Raw genomic sequence first — 20,960 nt, 5'->3', positions numbered from 1 at the left:
GGTGGTGGTTATTTATTCTTATTCGTAAAGTGCTTTTGGAGTTATTTTTGTGATGTATTTGACAGGGTTTGACTTTGGGTTGAAGTATACCAAATACCTCATTGGGTCCAAGGGTAGAGGTTAGCTGGGCTATTTCTTTCATCTAGTACAAACAAGGTTTTAGATAAGGCTTTTCTAAACTAATGTTCATAGGTATAGTTCCATTAGATTTGTCAGTCTGTTGAAAATATGAAGGTTTGTTAATTGTTTTATGTATGAAGTTAATTGTTTTGTTTGATGATCGATAAGTCATGGTTCTTAGGTGCGGGTGCTCTTATGGTCAAAACTCTCTATACGGTGGTTCTTAAACTTTTTTGCCTTGCGCCCCCCTCTGCATAATGTATAGATCCCACGCCCCCCACCCCCACCCCTGAAATTTTTTGCCAACTATAAACTAGAAACAATATATTTGCCTATTTGCTTATATGAATATATGGATGAATGATAGATTTTGTTTCATTGCTGTTAAATTTTTATAAGTATGCACTGTACTATATTTCAGTTCATAAATAAGACTTGAAATGAAAATTTTGAATTTTTGGCATGTTTTGAGATAATAATTGGAAAACGTATGGAAGCAGTGATAATGTTTTTGGCAATTTTGTAATTATCACATTTAAAAAAATAATAGGCACCATCTGGCAACCCTGCTTGCGCCCCCCTTGGAAGCTTAAGGGGGCGCTCCCCCGTTTAAGAATCACTGGTAGACTCTACAATGTTTGGAGTAATTGATACTTTAGGAATTTAAGTAATCGTGACTTTCGTCGTTTTCCATGATTTTCTGGGTCTTTCTTCAAGTCTCAAGTGCCGCTACTTTACCTCCTGATTGTTTTTGGGTAAGGATGACTTAAAAGTATTTATTATGGGCCCACGCCTCCCAAGGGGTGATAAAGAATAATAATAATAGAAATAATCTTCTCAAGAACTACTGGGCCAGAAGTAACTAAATTTTATTGAAACTTTCTTAGCTAGTATATAATACAGTTTGTTCAAACTATGCCCGTTGGTGCTATAATAATGGTCCACGAGTTTTACATAAGACACTAGGAAAAATCTTGAAAAGTGTCTATCTGTTTACTTAATTAGTAAGCAATCATCCTCAGAGGAGAATAGTGTGTTTAGACCACAGTCTCAGGGGCACAGGGTAGGGCCACAGTAAGAGTCCAAAGTTTGATATAGGAATACAAAGGAAAAGTCTTCATAAAAAATTTTCATGTGCAGCAAGATGCCTTAGGTGATCTCTTTAGTTTTGCTATTGTTGAGTTTTAAAGTTTTTGAGAATAGAATTTTTTTGCGGGGGGAATGATGGAATTTTTGGTTTTAGCTTTTAGGGTGTTCATGAAGAATTTTGATGTAGGTTTCTTCAGAAGTTTCCATAATATTCGATACGTATGCTTCCTCTTAATTTGAAGGAATTTCATTTTTAATGCTCTGTAGCTAAACAATTTTATCGCGAATGCCTTCACAGTTTCAAATTTTAAGGTTATCTGGGATCCGAGTTGGCTTTATTTGTCAGTAGCTTTCTGTAACACCACCGAGAAACTTAAGCCCCAACTACACATTTGTGCTCTTCACTAAACACCCAGATCCATACATCAGTTATCCCCGAGCTAGCTGGAGTTTTGATCTGTCTGACTGTATTGTTGTAGTGGGCCAGATAAGTTCCATCGTTCGAAGCACATTAACAAGGGAGTCAAAAGCTTTCTGCCAGTTTTACTAGGCCTGACCTCGTTTGAGTAACGATCTTTCTGTAGTTGAGTGTTAGAGGAAAAATTCAGGTCTTTCGGTTTTATACTTTGTGAAAAATTGTTGTATTTGCCTTTGCACATACAGTAGTTGTTTATGGCTACTTTAAAGTTCACTATGCTTAAACAGCTCGGCTCATTAATAATAATAATAATAATAATAATAATAATAATAATAAAACCGATCAAGGATTTTCTAGAAGCCATCTAAACTGGCTCGTGAGTAATGTTTGAATGGTTCTGACTTTCACTGCTTGATGTTTTCTGTCCAAGTGCTGGATATGCTTAAAATGTTTAGCTTCGGGGTTGCATGTCTACTATGACGAAAAGGTACCAGATGATCAACAAAGCTTTCATGATTTCATTCGCTTTAATAGTTTGAGACGAGTTTTAGTACCAACTAAATAAATTAAGTTTTTTTCTAGCGTTAGTAGCTAAGTATTACGGTCAGAATGAGAGGAAAAGTTACAAGTTGAATGCATAGTTGATTAATGGTATCTCTAGTAATAAATAAGTGAACGATACACAAACAGCAACACTCACTGAACTAGGTCAGAGTTTGACGCTTTCATGATAGTAAACAAGGAAGGACTTGGGTCAGAAATAAACATCGATACAATTCGTTACAGATAGGAGATCCAGACTTGAATAATGACTAAATACTTCATATGACAATCTGTTTTATCAAATGAGACCGTCCGACCATGCAGATGCCTCCAGCATTTGGTATGGATAAGTTTAGCCCATCACCCAAAAGTTAGCATTTGTGGCTATCAAATATAGGGATATATTTACCACACCCCCACAAAGGGTAGTAGCAAGCTTCTAACAAGATTTACCAAAGCATCTTCTTCAATAGGACATTTCTAATTCCAACTGGCCCTATTCACCTCTCTAGGGTCTTTGATCAGAAAACTATTACTTTGTCTCTAGCCACGCAGGGGGGTAGTGCCGTCAGTGCGTCTCATGCAGTGCACTGTAGGCACTACTTAAGGTTCTTGCAGCGTCCCCTCGGCCCCTCACTGCAACTCCCTTTCATTCCCTTTACTGTACCACTGTCCATATTCTCTTTATTCCACCTTCCTTTCCACCTTCTAATAATTGATTCATAGTGCAACTGCGATGTTTTCCTCCTGTTACAACTTTCAGTACTTTTTTACTGTCAATTTTGGTTTCAGCGCTGAATGACCTCATAGGTCGCAGCGCTTAATTTGGCCCAAATGCTATTCTGTCTGTCTATCTATAAGTCTCTAGGGTCTTCTGGCCAGGAAACTAGTACTATAACTGGAACCTTTGTCGGGTCTCCGAAAAGTTGGTCTCTTTTCCAGGCACTTAAAAAAAACAACTCGACGTTGTAGAAATATAAGAAGAATGCAAAAATATATAAAAAAATACAATATTAAGATTCATTTTTTATATACCTAATGATTTGTTTCCGGCCTGGGCTGGGTAAGGGTATCTAGTTGCCTGTCCCATTAGGTTTTCTTTAATATAATTTATTTTAGCCAAATGTAACTCCCGTGAATCTTTTGCCTTATGTCTTTTACTTTCTGTAAATTTCATACAGTTCAAAGCTGCAGTACGTCCATCACTTCTTTCCTTAGCTTGGTATTTGAGGAAATAATCTGGGTTTCCTCCTTTTGAACAATTTTCATCGTGATTAGTGCACTTTTGTGATAAACACGGGTATGAGCTAGTACCCCCCCCCTCTCTCTCTCTCTCTCTCACACACACACACACACACACACACACACACACATAATTGGCTGAAACTTTATTCTGGTTTTCAAGCTATACTTTTAATGTCTTCTGTCAGAGATAAGTTTAATACAATCCTGCCGTTTATAAACTATCTCTTGTCAAGCAAAGAAAACATTTTTCCTAACTACAACTTGGCTCGTTTGATGCAATGTATAGGATCGATTACCATGCTTCTGCTTGTTGACACTTGGAAAACTGATTGTTGTTAGTTGTCTTTCTTATCAGACATTGTTTGTAGTCATAATTATTGGCCTTCCAAATGATGGCAGTTAACGCCCTATCATGTACTGCGAGGAAGAAATAAGCGTTCAGAGATATATTTTAACTAACTACTGCCAAAATTATCCAAGCAGGGTCAAGTTAGATACATTTTCACCCATCTAGGTTAACTGGTCGTAACGACTTTCCATATCTTGGATGGTAGCGGTTGGTTATTTCTGAAGCTATCCCTGGGGTTAAGTGCTAGAAAACATGATCATACGCGTACAGGTCAGACATAGATTTATTCATAACACATTAGGTACATAGATGCATATAGGCTACACATATACTGTACGTAGTTGAACAATACGCAGACTTACGCAAAAGTACAGATTTTAATGTTAACCTGTTATAGCTTGAGTTATGGGGAATTTATAAATAAGTCGACTCGATGATGGTTGTCAGAAAACTGTATCAGTAACTTCCCTTTTTTATCGCACAGATTCATACTTAAAAGTTGATTACATGTGATAATTATAGAGCCCCGTAGACAAGCCTCGTCCTTGGTAATACTGCTGTGTCTAATACTTGCAAAGTTATCACAGCCTAACTAAAACCCATGTGGACTACAGACCAGAAAGCTAGTTCAAACTGATTCTCACACACCCACCCGGTCAAATAGGTAGTTTGGAAAGATGCACATGAGCGCAAACATTAATCTAGTAACACAGCATTGCTAATTCTGTTGTGAGGCAACTTCGTTCCCTAAAAGATTCGTCCTAGATACTTAGTCTACTGATAGGCGCTTCTTTCATGCACTTTAGGTACGATTTTTATCAGTGTTTTTTTTAATGCGCTCTCTCTCTCTCTCTCTCTCTCTCTCTCTCTCTCTCTCTCTCTCTCTCTCTCTCTCTCTCTCTCTCTCTCTCTCCCCGTGGAAAGCATAATTTTAACGCGTTCGTGCATAACTTTAGACTTTGAAAATATGGTGGGCTTTTTCAAGTGTTAAAACAAAATCCCACTGACCCTCGTTCGCTTAGAGCAACTTCCTTGCTCTCTCCCCTATACAACTTCTTACCTTTGAACGCTTCCAGTTTCGAAAAATTGAGTGACATTTATATGTACTTTAAATCCAACCCAACAAAATCTTGTTTCTAGCTTTAGTGTTTATGGAATTGAATGGAATAAACCTTTTCTATTTTACTATTTTCCAAATTTCTGATCACATCATTCGAGTAAAATCGATAGCGAAGTCACCCATTAATATTTCTTCCGAGGAAAGAAAACGGTGACTATCGTAAAGGATATGAATACGCAAAGTGTCTTCATATTGTATGGTAAATGTACAGTACATGTTTACATAAATTTTGTATGTAAATAAAAAAGAAAAATACCGAATTTGCCAATAAAACTAGATCAAATGAGGCAACTTGGAAAAATGAAAGGTAAAAATTCGAATTAGGTGGTATAGTAGTCAGGATCTTTTCCGTATACACCAAGGTCAAGAGGTTGTTCCCTAGATCTTGGTGTTACAGTATATCAAATTCAGAGCTTTTCAATTAGATTAGAATACGTTTCGCGAGCCTTTATCACTGTGGGTGCACAGTATCCCAAAGTAATACTAGTATTGAAAATAATTACAATTTTTAATCCCGCAATTTACGCATACGTATTTTATATAAAGCTCTTCCTAGGAGGCTAAAAGAAATGTCTGCCGTTATTACTTGTGTTTGGGTTCCCTCACCGTTTCCTGTTTTATTTGGGGATGGACAAGATAAACAAACAACATCTCTCCCCCAGGCCCTTACATTATTAATATAATAAAGTTCTAATTTAGAATGTAATGTATTTAATGTGAGACTTCCGTTCATCTTCGCCATTCGACAACTTCCGGTTTGATTGTTCGTAGCTGCAGCAACACCATACCCGTTCGCCCCCTTTCTCTCTCTCTCTCTCTCTCTCTCTCTCTCTCTTGTAATATTTTATCTGGTTCACTACCTAGCAACCATGATGTTTTCATTTGTCACAAGTTTTTGAGTGTCTTAGGTAGACTGTTGTTTTTATTCACCTTGAGTGTTCAGCAGACATTATCTTCCAATAATTAGCTTGGTGCCTACCTAGATATAACACATCAGTCTCAAGACTAAGAAAATTCCTTTAGACACGTATCACGAAGCTTTCAGACTTGGTTAGCGTTTCTGTCATGTTCACTTCTCCCTTAAGAACAACAATTTTAGAGGAGCCCCAAATGGAGTCGGGAAATAACTAGTATTTTTTTCTCTGTCATTTTGAAGATAGACTGCATGTATTTGATTCCATGAATAGGAAGGGTCTCAGGGAGATCGTTGGTTTAGGGTCAGTGGGAAAAGGGATCACCTTTCAAGAAATGGTAGTTTTTAGTATTCCGCTGTATTTTCGTTGCACTACAAAGGAAGAAAGTTTTGTTTTATTATTCAAAGCCTACTTTCATCAAGAAGCAGTGTCTGGCATGAGCTGGAGAAATTTGTTGAAAGCTTTCTGTAAACCTGTTTTGAAGCTCTGATTAGATATTATTGTATGGGGAGTTAGAGGGTTATTGTATGGGGAGTTAGGGGGCGTGTGGACAAGTCTCGTTTATGCACTGGTTTTGTGTTATTTGGTTGTAAATTTGAGCAGCTCTTGGTGTTTTAACTTGCAGTTACGTTTGTGTAACCAAATATGTTTTGATATGATTGATAATTGGCAACAGTTAGTCAGCTCTCGATTTTAATGCTTTTCTTCCGAAGTGATTTAGTTGGAAACATCTCTTCATAGCAGCACTGTTATAGTTTCTCACCTGAAGAATGTCATTTATTATAAAATCGCAACAAAAGGGGATTTAAAATAGGACGTGCTTTCTTTGTGCATTCAATATTGGTCTACTGTTTCTAAATCCACTGTTAGGCCTGAAAAGGAAGAGGAGAAACGCCGTCCTTCATTCCCTCTACTGATGAAGATAGTGGTCACTCCTCTAGAGCCTCTTCGTGGATTTCGGTACAATATTTCAATACTGAATACACGAGAGAAGAGGGTCTCATTAATCCCCGTGTGTTTAGTTTAATACACCAGGTGGTTTATCCTCATTAAATGCAATTATGGGTGCGTTTAGTTTATTTTACATTAATACAGTCTCTGCATTTTTATAGTTTAGTTTATTTTACAGAATCAGTTTCTGCATTTTAAAGCAATGTCAATCTAATTTCATTTTATTTTGTCTAATTTCACTTTTTTATCGTTTAAAAAATAAAATGAAATCCGTAAATAGGGTAAGGATAATTTTTTATTGATAATTTTTTATAAATTATTTCAGTTTTGCTGCATAACTGCATAACAATAAGTACAAACAGTTACTATCAACCAAATTTTTAACATTTTACAGAGAACACTGGATTACCATTGGCACGAGAACCAGAAATGGATTAGCAGCAGCACAAGAGAACCAGAAATGCGCAAGCGAGCAACGAGGTCAACGGACAAAAATAATTTAGTAGCCGGTAATCCAGGGCAAAATATTCTTATTTAAGAAACTTCTGGACGCCTCAATTTATTTAATAATAAAAATTAGTTTTTAATTTTTTTTTTTTTTTTTTTTTGTCGCAACTGTAGGGGCTGAGGTGTGGCTACAGAATTTTCTCGGAACTTGCTCTGATCAGCTGCTGGTTTTATCTGTAATTGTGGAAATGAATAAAGCAAATTGTCCTTCACTGTGTTTTGTAATAAACATTTCATATGCTACTGATGTTTACATTCCCTTCAAGTAATTAGGACTAAAAAATAACTCGGGTACCGAGATTTTTAAAGACTACCAAAATGAGTGACAGCAATTTGACCACATTTGTAAATAAACTAGTTTTGCCTTATGAGAAATTTAGTTACCTTTACACCACCTTTTAACATTCGTTATACCATTATTGATAGAACCTTCCCTGATAAAGGAGTTCAACATAGCAGGCATTACACAACAAGCACTTTAAATCCTGTCATCACCTTTATTCTTAATTCATTCCTCCTGCAGTTTCAAGAATAGATGTCCTGTGAAAATATATCCTTCCTTTCTCCTGTCCAAGAATTGAATATCCTTGCTGTGTCCAGGAACATAAAGACCTTCCATCATTCTTCAGGAACTTGAACATCACCAGCTGCTGTCCAGGAACGTTGTTGTATGAATGTCCTTTCTTCCTTGAATATCACCTGCCATCCAGGACTTGAACACAGACATAGGAATGTCCTTCCTTTCTTCTTTGAATATCACCTGCTGTCCAAGAATGGAATAGACAAGAATGGAGTAGTATGTCCTCCATTCCTTCCATGAACATAAGGAAAATTGCCTGCTGTCCAGGAACATGAAAAGGTCCAGAAACAAAAGGTAGGAAAGTCTTCCTTTCTTCCTTGAACATCATCAGCATGCTGTCCAGGAACGTAACGTAGGAATGTCCTTCCTTTCTTCCTTGAATATCGCCTGCAGTCCAGGAAACAGATGTAGAATAGAAATATCCTTCCTTTCTGCCTTGAATATCGCCTGCTGTCCAAAAATGGAATGTCCTTCCTTTCTTTCCTTGGTGAACACAGAGAATATCCTCCATTCCTTCTTTGAAAATCGCCTTCCTTTCCAGGAACATAAGGTAGGAAAGTCTATTTCTATCTTTCTTGAACATTATCAGCTGCTGTCCAGGAATGTAATGTAGGAATGTCCTTCCTTTCTTCCTTGAATATCGCCTGCTGTCCAGAAACGAGACGTAGGAATGTCCTTCCTTCTTCCTTGAATATCACTTGCTGTCCAGGAATGTAACGTAGGAATGTCCTTCCTTCTTCCTTGAATATCGCCTGCTGTCCAGGAACAGAGACACAGGAATGTCCCGTCTTCCTTAATTACCCGAGGTTCCAGTCTCCTAGAATTCTATGACAAGCAGCACTACTGAGGTATCTGAAAGACTGTAAAATACACAGTTATTGTTTTTCCATAAACATCAGTTAATAAAGACATGAAGCAATTACAAAATTTACTACCCAACTATAAACCAAAGGATTTTTCAATTAATTTTTAAACGGCACATGGCTTGACTTGAATGCTAAATATTTTATTACAGTACAGTGTACTGTATATGCAAAATTAAAGGCATCATAACATTTTCAGAATTAACTTATCTCTAACAAACCTCATCCGCCTGGTATATTATGAGAAGTTATGCTAACCAATTAAAATGCAAAATTGTGTAACAGAGTCTTAGGTGTAGCAAACAATACTTAAGCCTGAGAACATTTCAAAAATTAAGCTGTAGACTATTAAATTAACATGGTGAAAAACACAAGAACCTTGAGCAGTAAATAACAAAAGTCCTGACTCTCAAACAACACTTCTTAAAAACATTTGAGTCGGTTCTCACACTGTATTCAATTCCCTTAAGTATTGTACAGTTATTCCTTTCATAATGCAATAATGCTAAAGGTCTTTTTTAACTACTTTGGTTTCGAAGTACGATGAACACACTCCTGCTCATGAAGTACATAATGAACACATCTCTAACATTGCAGCCACATATTCAAATATAAACTAAGTGTCCAGATTACTGTAGTATATCAAGTATATACTTTCTACATAATGTCCATCATACTCACACTACAATAATGTCCATCTAACACTATCATTGCAGTCCATCATATTCACACACATATCATAGATTTTAAACCTAATAATGTACAAGTAACAAAAATCGCATAAGGATATTACTAGTTTAGGGGTGCCCTATCACAGGTCTGTCCAATATTGGAGGTAGTTCCCAGTAAATGACTAAACAACATTTCCAGTAAAAAATTTAAACTTATATCTTTGCATGCTATACCCACTATAAACCTCTTCACAGCCAGTCCAAGAGAAATAGTATAAATTAAACCATATTTGCTTTTGATTCTATAGAAAACATACAATAACTTCACACACTATATTCACTAAACTTTTAATTTCGCCCACTTAGGACCTTATACAGTTTGTAGTTGTGTGAAGAACAAATCTCAACAACTACTTGACCAAACGAGTAACTTGATGAATACTTTGGTTATGTCTCAACTGCAAATCCCCAGTTTCCACACTACTCAACCCAAAGGTTTCCACTTTCCTTCAGTACAGCAATACTGTACTTGGCAATCAAGCTGAAAAAAAATAGTCTTACCTGTCTTCACATGTTCCAACTTCAGAATAACTTATTACTGAACAGTGCATTTAAAATACTATGGCCTAAAACGCTCCCATTGTTATAACAATCCGACTGACTCATTTTTGGTTCCACTTTTTTTGTAGGGACTCGGTACAAACAACTATTGGAGCAAATAGATACAAAGCAAGCTCAAAAGTGAGAACTTTCAAGTTGAGAATACCGTTATGAAAAAGGGAACAAGCAACAGAGATGCTGGTTAAACTAAACATGGACAATTGCTATAAACGGGAGATAAGCTATAAAGAATATGGCACGAAATCAATTGGTGGTGACATGCAAAAACAAATTCTCCTGGCATATACACCAAAAAAGACAGTTGACAAACTGGGCAAAGATAAAATGGTATGTGACATGTGGGACAAATAAATGAAAAAACGAACATTAGAATGATCTAAAGAAAGATAGTGATGCACATGTTCTCAGTATACGCTTCACAACCAGTACGACCAGAAGAGGAAAAGCAATAACTTTGAGATGTTACCTGATGAATTGGTAGAAGCATCAGTCAACAGGGAATACTAGTAAGATGAGTTCTAAAACTGTAGTCATGTAGGAACTGACTATCATTATTTTAAGAAATAGAAGGAAAGAAATGACCTGGGAAAAAACACCAATGAGTAAGAAACTCAAGAGCTGATTGCATCAAAAGTAGAGGAATTGAAAAGGACTTGTTTTATACGAAAAAGGACTGCTCTATTATACCAGACGAGACATGTTTGATATGATTAATACAGCAAGGAGTGCTAAGAACTGATTCAATAGCAAGGGATACAAAGCATATGAAGATTAGGTCAACAGTAAATATAGTATAAAAAAGAATACAACACAATATTGAAGACAGAATAATGAGACAGACATGGTTATGGATCAAAATGTGATAAGGTCAACAGACGTCACAAAGAGAGCCTCCAAGTTCGGCAGAGAACAAGTACAGGAGGAGAACATGGAAAGGAGGAGTTGGGAAGAACTTAATCAGAATCTCATCTCAGCACTGGAATAAACAAAACCATTCAGTAAAGTGTCTGACCAGATGGAAAAGCAGTGGAACAAACAAAACTAGTCAGTATAGTAGTGTCTGACCAGGGTTAAAAGTACTCTCATAAACCACGCAAGAGGAAAACCCCCAAGACCATATGGAGTAAAAGGTGATTTGCTAAAAGCTGCAGCAGAGCCGACCACTGATGTAGTTTGACCTGAATATAGGAAGATGTCACATGGATGTCCAAAGAGATCAGAACATGGACAAGCTATGGGCTGTTCTTGGAAAAGGCAAAACATACCTGTTACCTTGAAACCTACTAAGTACAGTAAAGAAGAAAAAAGCAATAGCCTGTATGAAGTAGAAAATGATGTATTTGAAAATGACTGCTCAACAACTGGTAAATATAGACTCAATTATCAAATAGAACAAAGACTTCTCATAGATGTACAAGGCCTGTATTACTCAGATAAGCAAAAAAAACTGTGCTGACAAAGATAAAATTAAGAAGCTGAAAAGGTGCCACAATATGAAGCTAAGACTTAGAGCCAAAGCTGAATGGGAAGACAGAAATACAAGTGATGTCCATAGACTAAAGTAGGCAGATCTTACAAAATGAGATGGTTTAGACCATGCGAGATGTGAGAAACAGCTTGACAGAAAAGCAGTGAATATCTAAGTGCCAAAAAGAACTATGTGTAGAAAAGCCAAGGAAATCATGGAAAAGGACACAGGAATTCAATCAAATACTCCTTTTGCCTCCAGCCAAATAGAGGAAAAGCCAGCATAAACCCCTTGATGATTAATAATGATGATGAGTGCCCTTCAGCCACAAATAACCACCACCTTCTCATCTGAAAAAAAGAATTTTTGACTTTGTGGCACTGACCAACCAAACTACTGAGACTAACTTCGGTACGTTACTTCAGAAATGCTAATTACTTTACTAAGAAGGAAACAGAACCTCTATTCGAGTAGCTGCTCATAGAAACACACACACTTCTGTTGCACTAATGATAAAAACAAAGTATTCCTCCAAAGAATCTGTTTTGGACATGTTTATGTATTAAGTTTTCTCTAAGACTGTCATTAGCAATTTTGTCCAGTGTATGCTAGATAGATACTAAATCATTCCGTGCTGTTTTTCACTGAGTTTTTTTGATACTTCTAAATATGAAGTAAATGATGAACAAGAGATTAGTCAGTCGTTTTTACGATATAATAATCAAGGGAGAAAAAGACAATCACCAAAATGATATTTTAATGATAAAATAAGGTTTGTTCATACTTACCTGGCAGATATATATATAGCTGTATTTCCGAAATCCGACAGAATTTGGGCACACGCAGTGTGGCCAGGCAGTTGCACTCACAGCTGGGAGGCGGGAATCGTGGAACCATTCCCATTTTCTATTCAGATTTTCTAGTGCCACTGTCTCAAGAGGGGAGGCGGGAGGGCACTAAGAGTATATATCTGCCAGTAAGTATGAACAAACCTTATTTTATCATTAAAATATCATTTTGTTCATGACACTTTTACCTGCCAGATATATATATAGCTGAATCCCACCGTAGGAGGTGGAAGAGACAGAATAGGATTTAGAAACAATAAATGTAGGCGAATGACGCCTTGGTTCCTTACCTGTTAGCATAGCTGACTTCGAGGTTATCTGTCACCCAAGCCTGCTTCTGCTTATCCAGAGTCTCCAGCAAGGTAGGGACCTATAAAGCTGAGAGATCCAGATGACCTGTCCAAGGGGGCGTGACCACAATAGGACTAGATCATGTTACCATACAGAGAGGGAGAAGGAGCAACGACCAACCACCTGACCGCCCTATCTAAGGTAAAAGAACCTAGCATAGGTTAAAAATTGGGATGTCCACCTCAATGGCCACCCAACAACCAGAAATAAACAACAACAAGATTAAAAATACTACCTAACCCCTAAAGGATAGGGATGAGTATTGCCTTCTTCTCCCAACACAGTGTCTGCTCCGTCTCATACCACATACCAGCCTTGCCTGAAAGCTTAGACGGAGGCACAGCGAAAGAGGTCTTGCCATGGGACTTCCGTTCCTCCATCCACATGTTGACTTTCTTGAAAGCCCTCTTGGTCGCCAACGAAGAAGTCATCTTCAAAAACCCAGGAGCTCTCTAGCTTTGGAGGAAGCTAGCTGAGAAGGAGGAGAAAGAGGAGTCGAAGGTTTAAACTTGTCCCCTAACAAGTCCTTACAAGCTGGTTAAAACTTGATAATCCGAAGAAGAGGAAGCAGACGAGAGCTCGACTTCAGCAGGATCCGGAATCGGCAGACACCTCTCCCGCCACAGCCGGAGAAGCAAACTTCAGTCACCCAACACTTTAGGGAACGAAGGCCTTGAGGTCCAATCAAGAAGGGATCTTCTTTTTCAGATGAAACAGAATGTCCGGAACGCCCTGAAGAGCAACCGGCGAACGCCCGCGGAGCGTCCGGAGAGCGCCCTGAAGAGCCGCCACAGGGCGCCACGCCAAAAACCGGAAGAGCGCCCTGTCGAGCGCCCTGAACAGAAGCGTCCTGGAAGAGCGGCTACCGAAGCGCCACGGAAGATGCGAAGCGCCCTGTTGACGAGCGCCACGACGAGCAAGAGAGCTAACAGGGACAAGCGATGACACAGGAGAAGGAGACGACGAAAGCGGAGCAGGAGAAGGAGACTTCCTTGATCTCTTGACAGGCAAAAGTCAAGTCCTTGGACGACGAGGAGCAGAGTCCTTCTCTGCAATAAGAGAAGACAACTGTCGCTGCATCTCCAACAAAATCTTCTTAGAAGGAGAAGAAACATGTCTGGGAGGAGAGACAATCCTATGGGAAGACGATGGGCGAGGACGCCTTCTTCTTCCTCACAGAGCAAGAAAAAGTTCTCTCCATAGAGCGTGCTGGGGCGCCCAAACATCCTCATCAGATCGAAATCCTAGACTTCTTTCATGTGGAAAGGCTTCAAAATAACTAGCCGACGAAGAAGACTGACGAGAAACGTCCTCTTGAACACAACTCCTCTTGAGAGGACGAGAGTCCTTACGAGAATTCCATCTTGGCGCGGGGAGGACGCTCGAGGACGAAAGCAGTCCTGAGAATGCGCGAAGCACGATCTCTGCAGCCTGGGGAAGTTTATTAACAGGAACTGCCGAAGGGACGCCAGATCGGGAAGCCCCGTAACCTTCTTGCGGCTTTCGACATGCCTTCTCCTGAGTCCTGGGAGTCTGACACGTGTCCAGGCCTAGAAGCATTATGGGGCCGATCTGACGCCCCCTCCACAACACTGGGGGAGCACTACACTTCACAGCACTTTGGAGAGATGTCACTTGTTCTCGAAAGACGGATAGAACTCATGATCTCTGCGCCAGGCCAACCTCCACAGACACAATATCAGGGCCCGAAGGCAAAACCACAGGACAGGTGCAACATCAAACGTTAGGATTATCAGGAGAGGAAATAACCTGACTCTTGCACACACTCCTGGAGGAAGACCTCCTAACCCTGTCACGCCCAACTTGCGAACATACGAATCGTAAGACTTCCAGCCTGCATCCGATAAAGGTTCACACTCCTTACATCGATCATCTATAAGACAAACATGCCCCTACACCTCAAACAAACCTGAGTGAGGGTCACCGGCTGTAGCCTCACCTTACAATCACTCATACAACATACACGGAAACTAGCAGAACTAGAACCAGACATAGTTAAAGAGAGGTCATAAGCAAAATCCACAACAGTCCAGAAAAGCGTGTGCCAATCCACAGTCCAAGAATCAAAACCAAAAGTCAAGAGAATACTTTTGGGAATAAGCAAGTTAACGAAACTAGAGGCGGAGGTACTGTAACAGATGTTAACAGTACCGGCACAGAGAAAATCTGAATAGAAAATGGAATGGTTCCCGATTCCCCTCCCAGCGGCGGGAATGAGTACTAACCACCTGGCCACACTGCAGCCACGAGTTTTGAAATTCTGTCGGATTTCGGAGAAATACAGCTATATATATCTGGCAGGTAAGTGTCATGAACAAAACATAAGGTAACTTAAATGCACAAAGATATTTTATGACAGACTTTGGTTAACGACTGATATACCTCAAGAAATCTTGCTCTGGCACCTAAATTCTCAATAAAAAAAGAAAAAACTGCTTTCTTTTGCAACACCTTATCTATATATTACCATTTAATGGTTAATCTCATGGACTACCATTATTACTAAGTAGTTTATCCAGGTCACTGAGATAATTTACTCTGCTCTCACAGGGCCAACCAGAAGGATTGGTCTATTAATAATAATGTTCGATTTTATTACGTTAGATTAAAAATTTTAAAATTGAGATTGATAAAATTTAACCGATTTGTTTCCAAAATTTGACATAGATTGTTGACTATATCTTGAAATTCTTACAAAAATTGTCTGTCAGTGTTACTTTACATGTACATATATAGGAATTAAATCATGCAGGTAATTCATCAAACACCCATGGGTTAAATGCAAGTGACCATTTCCAAGATGTGTCAAAATTACTTGTGCAAGTCATCCTTTCTCGCATGATTTCCTTGTTCCAAAATCTGGCTTGACCTTTTTAATTTGTTACCGCTGTAGCAGGTTTATAATTACATAAAATCCACAATTTCTTATCATAGGGTTTTGAGATGTTATATAATTACTAAAAGAATATCTTGGTGTTATCATAGCAGTTGCAGCTAAGGCTGCTTTATTGGCTTCACTTCCTGTAATGAGTGCATGGGCATGAACCCAACATATCTTTATATTTTCATATTAAAAAATTTGCAGTGATACTTTAATTTCTTGAGCAAGGGTATTTTTGAGATTACAATTTCAAAGTGTTTCTAGAACACTTTTCGACCAGTTGAAAATTACAAAGCTTTGTAATGGCATATCTTTAATAATATAAATGGATGATCCTATTGCACCTAATTCTTCCATGAAAACAGAAATACTGTTAGGCAAGGAAAACATTTGTTTTTATACGTGAGATGGCTGCAAAATCCCATGCCCGATAATTTGGATACCTCAGTATTACTACAGTGTACCTTTACGTAAGTCTTACACATTGTTTCATGTTGTTAACAGATTATCTGGGGTATGTATAGCTTTTAGATATTTAAAGTGTGTACAAGTTTGTATCTTACACACTATTCAACCAAGAGGGATTTCTATTGTAGTGTTTATCGGGTTTGATTGGGAAAGGTAGAGAGTGATTAAACCTCTTTAAACAATGTCTTTTGTTGGTGAATCGCTTGCCTGTATTTTTACTGCGCAGGTACTGCAATGCACATTACTACTCATTCACAATGAATTTTGTGGAGTTTTAAAAGCTTCCATATTCATTCAGTCTCATTATGAACTGGATCCACTTTTCAAAGTTGTCTCCAAAGCTGCCCTTGTCTAAAACATAAGTAAGTTGCTTTGTACAACATTGTTAAGGCTTGTCTATCAGTTCTCCAATCTGTGCAAGATAACTGATTTCATCAAATTTAATGCATTTGGCTTTTATATGAACTATATGGATTTTCCAGTTTAAGTGTTTAACTTTTTCTTTTATGAAATTTAGGCTGCCAAGCTAAGCACCAGGGCACTTTCAGCCATTCAGCACTTAAGACACTGAAAGTAGGAATTGGAGTGATTGGACAGCAAGATAACAAGATAAATAAGAGAGAGATGAAGTACAAGGACCTAAGGTGGATATGATCCCTAACATTTAATCACAGGTAATTTTTTCCACTTTACATTTTTGAAACATAACTTCTGTGGTTTTTCTATGAACAATTGAAACTTACTGTTATGGCCAGCTCTATTTTTGCCACAACATAATTGATAACATATTCAGCATGTCTCGTTTGACAGTGAGTAGTATACAGCAAAGTCATGCATGTAAATATTTTTTATTTTGAATGGGAGGTGACTACTGACATCATACAACTAACTAGCCACTATTTAATCCTTTTATATTTCACCAGCTTCTCTCATTTGCACATCAGATCATTTAGTATTTTGGAAGATTTTAGGAATTTATATGTTGTAAATACCAAGGTCTAGAGAATACAAGGTCTTCTCACAGCTGACCCAAAATTGGGATCTAATGCACGGGTAGAGGTTGTGACGTCATGCGGTCTGCTCACGGTCCTTGGTGATATTTGACTGATCAGTTCATTTACAAACAAACAGTGTAGGCCTTGCTTCCACATATTTGGTATTGACATTGTCCGTAATAGTGGCCTTATATGTTTCTCTTTCTTGCTGCAACTCAGACAGTTTAAGTGATATGAGCCAACTCTTGTGCAGTAAATGGGTACTTTGAAAATAAGAAAAAAATGGGGATCTAATTCTTCATAGATTTCCTATGGACGACAAGTGTAGTGTCGCAAAAAGATAGAGTTATGATAAAGGCACAGACGCTTTATATGAACCTAGATCAAAAGTGCAATGTGTAAAAGTCAGACCTTGGAAACAGCTTATTCATTATAATTTCGACACCGATATACAGTAACTAAAATTCTCCTATTTGAATTCACCATTAAGAGAGCGAGAGCTGGATTTCCTATTGTTGGTATGGTTAATGACTTGGGGCAACAAATATAAGGTTATGGAATTCAATAGGCAATGGTGAAACTAATCCAACATTGCTAATCCTGTGGATTATTGCAGGGAAATACATGTATTTGCCAATGCTCCTCACTTGATAAAACACATCAAAACACTTCACCTTCTTAGACCATGGATCTAGGTTATCAGACTGTAGGACTGCTCACATTGAGTCAGAAAACTAATTAAGAAAAGTAAGAGTGCTCTAATGACAACTCATAAACTATTTGAAAAGCATTCAAGTGTTACAGGTATGGAGGGTATGACAGTGAAATTAGCGTTACAGTTACTCTGCCACTCACAAAAATCTCAAACACTTTGGAGAAAAAGGTCTGATTGTGGATAGGCACTTGGAGAGTGCCAGTTCATTTGCCTTGCTGATAAGTGGTTTGATTTATTCAGTTCTGGAGTGCCTTTCAATAGAAAGTCTTCACTGCAAACATAACGAAAAAGTTGGTCACAATTGTTAACCTTATGTATACATGTACTCGTATATGTGTATTTGAATGTGAGTTATCACAGTGAAAAATGTTTTTTCATTTTTAAATTCCAGTTGTAATTATTTGGATGAATATATGTATAGAAATGAATATGGTCAACTTGTGCTTTATTTTTCTAAAAGAATGAATCATAAAATTTAATATTAAAAAGAGTCAACAAGGAAACAGGAGAACAGTTTTCCCATTTGCACAGAGCTTGGGCAGAGGAGAAAGCAAGTAGACCGTGTGATGTCACGTTTCTTAACTCCCATCTCCTTACCCTCGTTAATCCTGTGCGTGAGAAGATCTTGTATTCTCTAGACCTTAGTAAACACCTTCCTCAGAACCCCTTTTTAAGAATCCTTTATTCCATTCTGCTTGCAGAAACATGTTTGACTTTACTGTATAAAGCTAATCAAAGTTTGCACTAAGCCATCTCAACTGTCCAGAGACAATGACCAGAATTAAACCATTTGGTTTTGTATTAGATTTTAGGCATCAAGTTTCATCGTTTGCATTACAGTAGTATTATGGTCAGGTGACTAACTTTATCCTTCACTTTACACATTAAATGACAAATGTTATGTAAGTAAAATAACATTACTTGTTCATTATTATCTTTTACCTGAATGTGTAGCACTTAAATACAGTACAGTCAGTACATCCACAGACAATTCGATTGTTCAACTTATGATGATAGTTCTTAAACAAATATACAATTATTAAAAATTTTTGCAAAAATCTAACCACTCGAGAAAACTACATATTGTGATTCAATAGTATTTGCTAAATCTCCCCAAGTTGACATACTTGAGTAGTTTTTGAAACCCATACTTAGGAAAAGGTGATAACCCTATTTCATCAATATTTAAGCATTAATATCTATTCCAACAAGGGTCAGGAAAAGGAGTGCCTCTTCAACGACTGTACTTATTACTTTACTACTGCATCAAGATTTAACATCAATCTTTTCAAGTGCACTTTAACTTCACTTATTTTTTGTACACATACCACCATCAATTCCAGAAAAAAACTACAGCCAAAGAAATATTCAGACCCATAGAAATTCCAATGAAAATGTTTTAAATCTACCCATCCACCATAAAATATAAAGTTCATACAAGGGTGTTAAGAGGTTATGAGGTTAACATACAAGGGTGTTAAGAGGTTATGAGGTTAAATGTTGTAGTTCCTACATTATTATTATGACCCCTTACTTGGTTTCTCAAGGTTTCCTTGCCAGTATTTGCTGAAGACCAGACCAGAAGACTCTCAAGATGCACTTGTTTACCTGAAAGTTAAAAAAAAAAATCATTCTTATGTTTACAGTTAAATTTACTTACTCAACATACTGCTGTATAACTATTTTGATATGAGAGAGAGAGAGAGAGAGAGAGAGAGAGAGAGAGAGAGAGAGAGAGAGAGAGAGAGAGAGAGAGAGAGAGAGAGAGAGCTTCATTAAAAGTTCAGAATCTATTCTCTAAAGTACAGTACTTGGCTGAGGAGACTTTAAGGTAAACTTAAATAAAGTGTGCCTCCCTAAGACTGTTGACTGATGTTATGTTTTCGAAACTTGAAAATATTTTAGCTTTTTCAGGACTAACCAGAAAGGGGAAAACAACTTGGGGATGTTACATGAAAAGACTATGATGGCTCTGTTGACCTAAGGAGTAAATGATGTGCCTGTGGTGGGACACAGCCACCTCATCCCACATGGGACTATCAAGAACCACAGAGTTCACAACTCTGGAGCTAACTAAACCCAAACTTTTATGTTAGCAGACAAAATGGTTAACAGTGTTATGAATCATTTGCAAGATAATAAAGCTTATTAAAAGCCTCAATAGAACACTTAATATTATAAGCATTCAAAAAATCTAATGAAAAACAAAAATGGCAAAATATCCTAATTACAAAAATATATTTGCTCAAATAAGTAAACTAAATCAATACAGTAATACCATTATCACAATAGTTACAAATCAACAAGATGTCACCTATAGCTACAAGCATTTACTTCAAGTTACAAATCAGAGTGAGCAAACCCAAATATCTTCTAAGAAAATGCTTATATGTCTTGACAATAACTTGGAATCCGTAAAATAAAAGGGCTGAATCCATGAAAGGGTAAGTCCTTGCTAGGCTGAATCCATGAAAGGGTAAGTCCTTGCAAGGTTCATGTTTTTCGACCAAGGAAATACACAGAAAATATCATAGGCAATACTGTCTGCACATAAGTCAGATAAAATTCTGGAATATAATATCAGTGCTTCATTGAAAAAAAACCCTTGTTTTCACCGAGGCAAATTAATTTTATTATATGCCAATACAGTACAGTACCTCCTTTCACTTAGGTAATTGTCTTAAAATAAGCAAGCAACTCTCTATCAGCTGAAATAAGATTGTTGGATTATGCTGGTAAACCTAAATATCTCATATTTTGACTTCCTGAAAGACAATGAAAACAAAATAAACTACAGTAAACCCCCAATATTCGCGGTCTCACGATTCGCGGACTCACCTATTCGCGGATTTCTCTGTGGAACATATATACCCATTATTCACAAAAAATTTGCCCATTCACGGTATTTTTCACTGGCTAAATGCACTTTCACTGATAAAACTATTAAAATTCTGACAGGTATAAGCATTTTTAGATTTTTTTTGTGTTTAAACTATCAAAAGAGGCAGTTCTAAGTGTTTTTAGAGGGGTTTCAAGTGGTTGCGGATTTTAGCTATTTGGGGGTGGGGTTCAGTAGGCATCCCCAACGAATACGGGATTTTACTGTAGTTTTCACTATTGTTGTCATAAAAGGAACTAAGGTTTTACTCAATAAACATCTTTATATAAATTTTGGTTTTTGACTGAAAGACAACCAAAACAGGATAGAAAATCATCTCTTTA

The 20,960-nt window shown here is 37.6% G+C and overlaps 1 protein-coding gene and 2 long non-coding RNA genes across 3 annotated transcripts in view; 2 read left to right on the top strand and 1 right to left on the bottom strand.

Moving 5' to 3' along the window:
* Positions 1–7,499, top strand: part of LOC136844280 (uncharacterized) — an 18,904-nt gene extending 11,405 nt beyond the window's left edge. The window contains exon 3 of the long non-coding RNA XR_010854804.1: positions 7,144–7,499. This is a non-coding gene — a long non-coding RNA (uncharacterized lncRNA). The remainder of the gene's footprint in view (positions 1–7,143) is intronic.
* The window catches only part of LOC136843853 (inversin-like), a 649,403-nt gene that overhangs the window by 62,142 nt on the left and 566,301 nt on the right, over positions 1–20,960 (top strand). The window lies entirely within an intron of this gene.
* LOC136844279 (uncharacterized) overlaps positions 8,340–20,960 on the bottom strand; it is a 28,178-nt gene continuing 15,557 nt past the window's right edge. Inside the window, exons 4-5 of the long non-coding RNA XR_010854803.1 lie at positions 19,273–19,346; positions 8,340–8,696 (exon numbers count right to left, since the gene is read on the bottom strand). This is a non-coding gene — a long non-coding RNA (uncharacterized lncRNA). The remainder of the gene's footprint in view (positions 8,697–19,272; positions 19,347–20,960) is intronic.

Source organism: Macrobrachium rosenbergii, chromosome 12 (genome assembly GCF_040412425.1).
Source record: "Macrobrachium rosenbergii isolate ZJJX-2024 chromosome 12, ASM4041242v1, whole genome shotgun sequence".
Classification (NCBI taxonomy): Eukaryota; Metazoa; Arthropoda; class Malacostraca; order Decapoda; family Palaemonidae; genus Macrobrachium; species Macrobrachium rosenbergii.
The sequence above is the reverse complement of the archived record's forward strand: the minus strand, read 5'-3'. Positions and strand labels throughout refer to the sequence as shown.